Source organism: Taudactylus pleione, unplaced genomic scaffold (assembly GCF_031769625.1).
Source record: "Taudactylus pleione unplaced genomic scaffold, aTauple2 ptg000038l, whole genome shotgun sequence".
Taxonomy (NCBI): Eukaryota; Metazoa; Chordata; class Amphibia; order Anura; family Myobatrachidae; genus Taudactylus; species Taudactylus pleione.
Window position 1 is genome coordinate 9,675,934 of NW_028284440.1, and position 8,991 is coordinate 9,684,924.

Here is an 8,991-nt window from a genome sequence, read left to right on the forward strand (position 1 = left end):
GAGAAGCCGACGCTGGAATCCCGACAGCAGTAGAAATCCCGGTATCAGAATCCCGACTGCTGCCATCCCGATGGTAAGTATTAGTGTTAGGTACTAGGGGCAGGGATAGGGTTAGGCTGCGGGGTGGCGGGGGGAGGGTTATGGTTAGGATGCAGGGGGAAAAAGGTTAGGGTTGGGCTGCAGGGTGGGAGGGTTAGGGGTGAGGGTACTTACCTAGTTGGGTCGGGATTCTGACTGTTGTAATGCCGCTGTCTGTATTGTGACCGCTGTGATCCTGTACTCAACCCAATGCACTTTGGAGGCGTATCTATTGCAGGCAGTTACCTAAAGACTTTTATAAATATATGTGCTGATTGTAACAACCCACTAGCTCCTCTGTCCTTCATGCGGAGGTACTGACTGAGGGTCTGATTCAGAGTTGGGAATAGAGTAAGAAGTAACAAGTAACTGTGTACCGGGGCAAACTATGTTACAATGCAAGGGGTGCAAATACATTAATAATTTTTTGCATATGGGGTAAAACCTGACTGCTTTTGCAGGTATCTCACAAATGCTGGCCAGCTTTCTTTTACACTGCAATTTAGATGTCAGTTTAGGTTTGGACACACCTCTCCCAAATCTAAATCTAGAATTTGACATCTGCTCCACCTGCAGTGCAGCATGGTTTTACCAAGATGCACAGTTACTTGCTCTTTCTTACTCTATTCCCAATTCTGAATCAGACCCTGAGTGTAGTCCAGAGATCAGTGGCGTAACTAGGGCAGGGGCGTCGGGGCTCGTGCTCTGGGTGCCGTGGAACAGGCGGGGCAGGGGGGGCACCATTGGCCACGCTACAGGTCCGCCCTAGTCAGTCAGTGTAATGCAGACCGCAGTGAGTGCGGTCCGCACTACACACACAGTTACACACACATCACCACCGGCGCTGGGTAATACAGTCATACTACCCGGTGGCGATGTGTGTGTTTCAGCAGCAAATGAGAGTCAGACAGACTCTCAATGCCTACTGCGCCCACTCCTAGAGCTGGGCTGGAGCTCATTCATGAGCTCTGCCTTTCGGCTCCTGCAGTGGGCAACGGGAGAGACATCATGACGTCTCTCCCATACTACCGAGCGGGACCAGCGGGAGGACGGAGGAGCAGACAGCATTGGGCATGGCAGGAGTGGGGATTGAGGTAAGTCTGTGTTTTGTGTATGTATGTCTGTGTGTGTGTGTGTGTGTGTGTGTGTGTGTGTGTGTGTGTGTGTGTGTGTGTGTGTGTGTGTGTGTGTGTGTGTGTGTGTATGTGTTATGCACTACTGGCCGGGGGTACTGTATAACTACTGGGGGCGCTGAATAGGGAGAACCATATCGGGGGGCACTGTGTAAAGGGCACTGCATAGGGGGGAAACATAAAATAGTTAAACAGGCTTCACTCTAGTGCAGATAGAGAAAGAAAACAAACCACCAAACGGAGACTAATAGTATGAAGAATATATAGGATATCTATTAAATAAAGAAAATAGAAAAGTAACATGGACATAAAGACATATGAGTTAGTACAAAAAGATAACAACATATCAAACAATGATGAATAGTTGGTAGAGAGAAGACCACAGGCTTGGAAGTGGTGAGTTATACCATGAAGCATATAAAAATAAAATAAAAATAAACATAAAAATAAAAGATAAAAATACAAAATAGAGCATGCCTCATATTCGGTAAGGGTATCTCACGTGTTGGTATATATTTTGGAAAGAAATGTAAGATATTCCTTGCTTTAACCTGTAGCTCCATATCTCCTGTCTTGCCAGTGTGGTTTACACTACATGGGCAAGATAGAGAGACAATTTAAAGAATTAATGGTCCAACACCATTCGGCCATAAGAGCAGCCATTAATACAGGCTCAAGCGAGCAACCTGTGGCTCGTCATTTTGCTCAAGTTCAACATGGGGTAGCCACACTCTGATACCGCATAACAGATCAAGATCCATTGCCTTTATGTGGTGGCAACAGAACCAAAAAACCTTTACAACTTGAGACCAAGTGGATCTTTATGTTAGATACTCTGGCTTCCAATGACCTTAATTAATCTCTTTGTTCAAATTGTTTGTTATAGTGGTCATCTTTTGCTTTTGCTTTTTTGATATGTGTCATCTGATTATTACGGTCTTTGATTAGTTTCAGTAGTCTAGGTACATTATTTATAATGTTTTAGTACATGGGTCATTTCTTCTTTTTTAAGCATCTGGAAGTTGTCAAAGCTACTTTTTTCAGTCATTGGTTTGTGAGTCTGATTATGTTGCATATTATGTACTTAGTGCTTTACGGAGTAATTATTTTCTACAAAACAGAAATCTATAACCAATGGCGCTGAAAAGTGGAACACTAAGAATACTTGATGTAATTTCATAGGTGTCTACACACAGCTGTTTATGGTTGCAAACCAAAAGGAAACATACAAAAAACAGTAAACAACCACCTATAGTCTACATTAAAAATAAAAAAGTAAAAATGAAAAATAGAATGCAATACAAAAATTGTGCCAGAAATAAAAAATATTAATGTTAAATAATAACTCATGAAAGATACTTGAATAAAAATATAAAATTAATAATATGAAAAAGATATCATTGGATGTAAAAGGATATCATTGGATCAATGTAAAAAATGTACATATACATATCAAAAAAATTTGTCTAAAAACACTAAACATCAAAAAGAGCCAATAAACACTGTAATAAATGATAACTAGTGACATAGAAATCTGGATCACCATATACACATAATGTAGCAGCTGTGGTTATAGGTGCTAAATGTATGGGCAGAGATTGTTATGGCTCCATGCATACAAACCTGAAATCTGTTAAAGTTCCACAATAGAAGGTAAGGTGACTTTCAAAGAAATTGATTAATTTTGTTACGAGACGGACGGAGTTTCGTTGTCTCTATTATGAGGTATGAATCGCAGACCTAGCTATGAGACAGATGGAGAATGAGGTGCGTTGGTGAGTGAGGACACATTGCACACATTACACTCACTGTGGGACATTAACTCCATAAAACCTGCACTGAAATTGCTAGTGGAATATTGTTCTAAGGCCCTGAATCAGAGCCGGACGCTCTGACCAGAGCGCTCGATCTGAATCAGGGCCCACCTCCATTAATATGGAGCGTCCTCCTGGACGCTCGTATAGCTGTGGGTCACCACCCACAGCATATACGAGCGTGCAGGATGATGGTCGCGATGGTCTTGACCATCGCGACCATTGAAACTGCGAGCAAAAGCCTGCGGTTGAGTTTTTCAACCGCAAGGCCAGGAGTGATTTTGGCTCTATCAGAGCAAAAATCACTCCAACTGACATCACTAGTGATGTCAGTGGGGCCAGCTTCAGACGGTAGGCGTTCCCTTGGGAACGCCTCCGTCTGGCAGGCACGCCCTCGACACGCCCACCAAAGGGGGCGTGCTGTCAGTCAACATCGACAGCACGCCCCCTTTGATGAGACACTCCGAGCGAAGGAAAGTCCTTCGCTCGTCGGGTCTCGCACATGCGCACGACGGAGCTCCCGTAGTGCGGACCATCGACCCACTTGCGAGCGGACAGCCGCTCGCGAGTGGGTCTGAATGAGGGCCTAAATTCCTAAAAGCACATTTCTGGACAGTGGTCATCAGTGTTCAGCAGGACACAATCTGAGAATTATGCTTTAAATTTGTTATATCATCTACCTGGATAAGACAATTTCTTTGAAAGTCACCTTACTTTCTATTGTGGTACTTTAAAAGATTTCAGGCTTGTATGCATGGAGCCATAACAATCTCTGCCCATACATTTAGCACCTATAACCACAGCTGCTACATTAGATGTATATAGTGATCCAGATTTATATGTCACTAGTTATCATTTATTACAGTGTTTATTGGCTCTTTTTTGATGTTTAGTGTTTTTAGACACATTTTTTGATTTGTATATGTACATTTGTTACATTGGCCAATGATGTCTGATTCATATTATTAAATTTGTATTTTTATTCAAGTATCTTTCATTAGTTATTATTATTATTTAACATTAATATTTTTTATTTCTTGCACAATTTTTGTATTACATTCTATTTTTAATTTTTACTTTTCTATTTTTTATTTTTAACGTAGATTATAGGTGGTACACAGCGCTGTTGTTTACTGTTTTTTGTTAATTATTTTCTACCATGCTTATTCATTACTATATAGTTTGCATGTGCTGCGGTGCTGCTAGTATAATAAGGAGAAAAACATTTTGTATCTATGCAGTAATTGTAAATGAATCAGGTCGTGTTTGTTTTATTAATAGGTTGGTGTGTCATTTAATGTGCCATGTCATTGATACTTTCTTTATTGTCATGTTCAGTGGCGCTCCAGGGTGATGTCACCGATTATGCACCGGGAACCTCCAGTGTGTTATTTAGCTCCTGGAATTGTGGCTGGCATCCGCAGATCACGAGGTGGTAGATCCAGGTGTATACAGGTGTAGCGGGTAAGTTCAGATGACCAGTGGGTGACTGAGATGATGCAAACAAGTAAGCTTCTTATTCCAGGCTTGAAAAGACAGAGCCAGTGTAATGACTTCTTACATATGGCAAACACAGATCAGGAAAAATAATACAGCTTACATGAGACAGCAGTTCAAACAAGCAGAGTATTCCCAGCACAGTCATGGTTCAGATTGTCCAGCATAGAGAGAGATACTAAAGGTGCAACCTCTCCCTTATATTTCCACTGACTTACTAAACATCATGTTTTTATACCTTAGCTGGTCTTAATTGAGGTAAGGGTGTGGTTCCTGACCTAGCTACAGGGAAGGTTAACCCTTTCCTCAGAATGTGGGAGAGACCCACTCTGTCACGTAATTATTTCTGTATTGTATTGTTTGTCTGTGAGTGTCCTGAGGAAGGAGAATCTGCCACCGAAACGTCGATGAATAAACTCCACATTTTTTCACCATGATTTAAGACTTTGAGTGTCGCCTTCATTGCAAGTGTGTATATATCTCATATCTAGGACTTAGGGGAAGGCACTCAGAACATCTGTAATACCATGCTGTGGCCCCCATTTACTAATGAGTTTTGTCACCAAAACGAGTGATAAATTTCACTGTGTATGATAAATAATGCTCCAGCCAATAAGCTCCCAACTGTAATTTTTCTAACAGTTGACAGTTGAGAGCTGATCATACACAGTGAATTTTATCACTCATTTTGGTGATAAAACTCGTTAGTAAATGAGGCCCTATTAGGGGTCTATTTAAAAAAAGTGATAAGGTGTCAGCCAATCAGCTCCCAACTGTCATTTTTCAAATACAGCCTTTGACAGTTAGGAGCTGATTGGCTGGCACCTTATCACTTTTCACTCTGTCTCCTAACACTGCTTAGTAAATAGACTATATGAGGTATTAAAGCTGACACTGTGCATCATGCTACAGCGCATGTGAATATCATTGCACAGGCAGAACTTAATTCTCATCAACCTCTGCTGCTGCTCAGGAGGACATCACATGAACAGTGTCAGGAGGAAAGGAATAATGACAGTTAGAAGTGAGGGGCGATTGAAGAGACGCCCGGCCTGCAGAGTGGTCCTGGCCAGAGAGTGAGGCGCCTCAGGAAAAGAGCACTCCTTACCTTTCAAAATTGGACAGAAGCCTGAAAGGTGGAGACAGCATTGAGAGGAGGCGAACTACATTGCCCCTCCTTGTTGGTGATGCAGCCCTTCACTCGTTAACTCCTCCCCTCCTGAAATGATTGGCAGACTGCAGTGAGCAGCTTCTCTCTGACTGTCCTCAGGAAATGTTCTGATTTCTCCCTCTGAGAAAGCAGCCGGTCACATTACAGATATCAGTCACAGAGCCTTCAATTAGAAATTGTTCCTGTAAGGCAGCAAGAAGCAGTCACTCAGGCCTCCACTGTTATCAGAGGCATTCCTTACTGTTGGTGAAGACTTTGATAATAGGCACCTCTGCAAACACTGTGAAAGAAGATAATAGACTTCGTGTGAGGTGATCAAGCCACCAACCAGGCGAAACAGCCGTCCTTCCGCAGCATAGGAGGTCCGGTCAGTGCACGGACTAGATCCCCGCACGGTGACCCTGATACGTATGTACACTTGCTATCTGGCCACCGCATCAGTTCAGCTTATTACACCGCATGAACGGAGATACAGCACTCTGATCTCTTATAGTATAATTTGGAGACCTGTCTGCCCTATGGCTCATGCTTTCTTGCAGGCATCTGATTACACAGGCTCATTTATGATCTGACTATTGTGGCAGCACAGTGGATGTACTGCTGTAAACTCCCCAGGTTTTAGTTGGGGTAGATTTGATGTTATTTCACATGGTTATTGTTTCATTGCACACATGAGGACATGATTTATGTCCAGCTTTCTTTCCCCCATCATTCAGGGGAATAGATTTGAATAACCTATTTGGCTCTTTTTTTTTACTATCACTGTGTGATGATTTTGAGACACACTTGTATCCATTGTAAATATAGCAAAACACACTGTGTACAACAATATTACTTGGCAACAATGTATGCTATCTATTAAACGTTCTAGGGGAATACAGATTAGTACAATCCCTATATGAGGACTTGATTGGCGCCCGGTCTTTGCCCCGGTGACTTAGGGGAACGGACACTAGCAATACATTTCGCGTTCTTTTTTTCTTTTTTATTACCACTCTGTGTGTTGTGACCATGTGATGACTTATTCAATGCACATCCGTATTTCATGTTAATAATACAAATTATGCTATGTATTGTTTGGTTAAAATGTATGGTGTCTTGCTAAGTGCTCTAGGGGAATATAAATTAGCACGATCCCTACCGAAACATATGGGATTTGCATACCCATGTACAATCATATGAATACTATATAAATGCCGTTTACATGTGAAATGATTATCCCCAGGCACTATTAGACTGACATTACTTATACCTGCATTTAGATCATCTGTTTATATGGCTATATGAATATGATATACATACTTTAGAAGGTAACATAACCAATTTATTCATTAATCAAAGTATGCTGGTGCAATACTTTGTTTGGAATTTATGTCCATTGTTTAATCAAAGCGGACTTCTCATACTGAGTTAGTCCTACATAATGCCCTTAACTATATTACACCAGGACCCCCAATCTCCTGTTTATATAGTCCTACAACCATACCTTACTGAATATGCCCAATCTCGTCTGATCTTGGAAGCTATACAGTATTGGACCTGATTAGTACTTGGATGGGAGACCACCAGGGAATATTGGGTGTTGTAGGTAATATTTAGGAGCAGAACGGGACTAAGTGTATAATAGCAGGGACATAAGTGATTACATTTGATTTGGTTTATGTTGATTTCAGGATCACCACGGGTACAAAACTCCTGTATGATGTGAATAAATAATCTAGAATTTATAGGAGCATGATTACCCAGAATTATTTGAGTATTTATTTAGCCGTATCCATTTATTCTTTTAAAATGAGGAGATCTGCAGCTTTTTAATAATTACTAATAAAGGTTAAATTTTATTACATTTGATTTAAGAGTGCCTCAACAGCTAGCCCTTCTTGGCTCTTTGTGTTTTGTACTTCGTGTGTACAGTGTAAGGAAGAGATTTGTATATTATTCTCCAGTGGGACTAAAGACTATAACTAGAACTCCTCTATTTAGGTGAATTTGGAGGCCCATCCCATGCAGATTGTGACAGCAGCTTCTCTGACAGGGAACCGCTGGAATCAGCCTCATACACTAACAGCAGCAATAGCAAAGCCTGAGCTTGGGAAGCTAGTAGTACAGCTCTCGCTCTATGTAGACACTGAAAACTGCTATTAAGAGCACTCAGGACTTTGATACCTCGATTCACACATTTAGTTAGGAGAAAATTTATCAGATCAGAACTTTCCCCATATTTATGACCCGGGTCAGACTTTCCTAATAATCTGAACATGTTAGATATATGGGCCATATAACGTTACAAATGCATTGAGATTAATAAAGGGTGAAACATTATATTAAAGAAAAGTGTATAGTGTTATTATAATTTTGTGAACCCACTTATATAAGACTAGCTGATGTATCCATTTCACCCAGGTAGACCTTACATATTTTAATTTCCTACACCTTCTTAACTTATATGCTTAGTTTATTTTAAGGAGCGTGCTATTATCAGGATGAAGTAAGTTACGTTTTTTTTTTCAAACAACTTTTATTGGCATTAATGACATGTTATCCAGGATGCCTCCATCCTCAGTGGCATAGAACCTCTACCTCTGTCTTCTCCTACATCTCCTTGCCGTTTCCTCACCGATTCCTCCTCTCCTCCACCTGACCTTTAATTTGTATGCAAAATCTAAGGAATTATAGGTTAATTTGCTGGTTTGAAGGGTGGTATTTGAAATAATACAATAACCGGAAGATTCCAGAACAGACATATCTGTAATAGCAAACACTCTAGCTATGTCAAATGCAATGCCTGTACTCTAATGGGGATCGGTATGAATGACCGCTGGACCTATGTCCGGCGGTTTAAATCCTGACACCAAAAGACCGGCAGCAGTGAAGATCCCGACAGGTAAGTATACTAACTAACCTAACCCTCTCCCTCTCTAACCCCCCCTCCCCCGGGAGCCCCTAACCTAACCCTCCCCCCGCGGCTGTCCGTGCCCACTGCCCGGCTTACCTTCGTTCGGTATGCCGGCCGTCTGAATTTAATGTGTTTTATTAGTAGTATACTGTATATATAATTTCACTGTTATTAATATAACAGAGAAGATGATCTTATAGCCTACATCCAAGCAATTCGAGTTTAATAAACTTTATATAGTATGAGAAAGTTGTCAGTTATTGAGCTGGGAAATTTGAGGTATTTTCACATCCAATAAAGAGAGGACCTGAACTACAGACATAGTTGTTAGAAATTATATGCGTGCAGGTATTGATATTGTAGGCACACACCAGCGGATGGCTCAGACTATGAACAGATTAC

General features: G+C 41.2%; 1 pseudogene; it reads left to right on the plus strand.

Annotated features, from left to right (window-relative positions):
- The first annotated feature begins 7,165 nt into the window (after window positions 1–7,165).
- LOC148538676 (5S ribosomal RNA) lies at window positions 7,166–7,284 on the plus strand (annotated as a pseudogene).
- The last annotated feature ends 1,707 nt before the right edge of the window (window positions 7,285–8,991 follow it).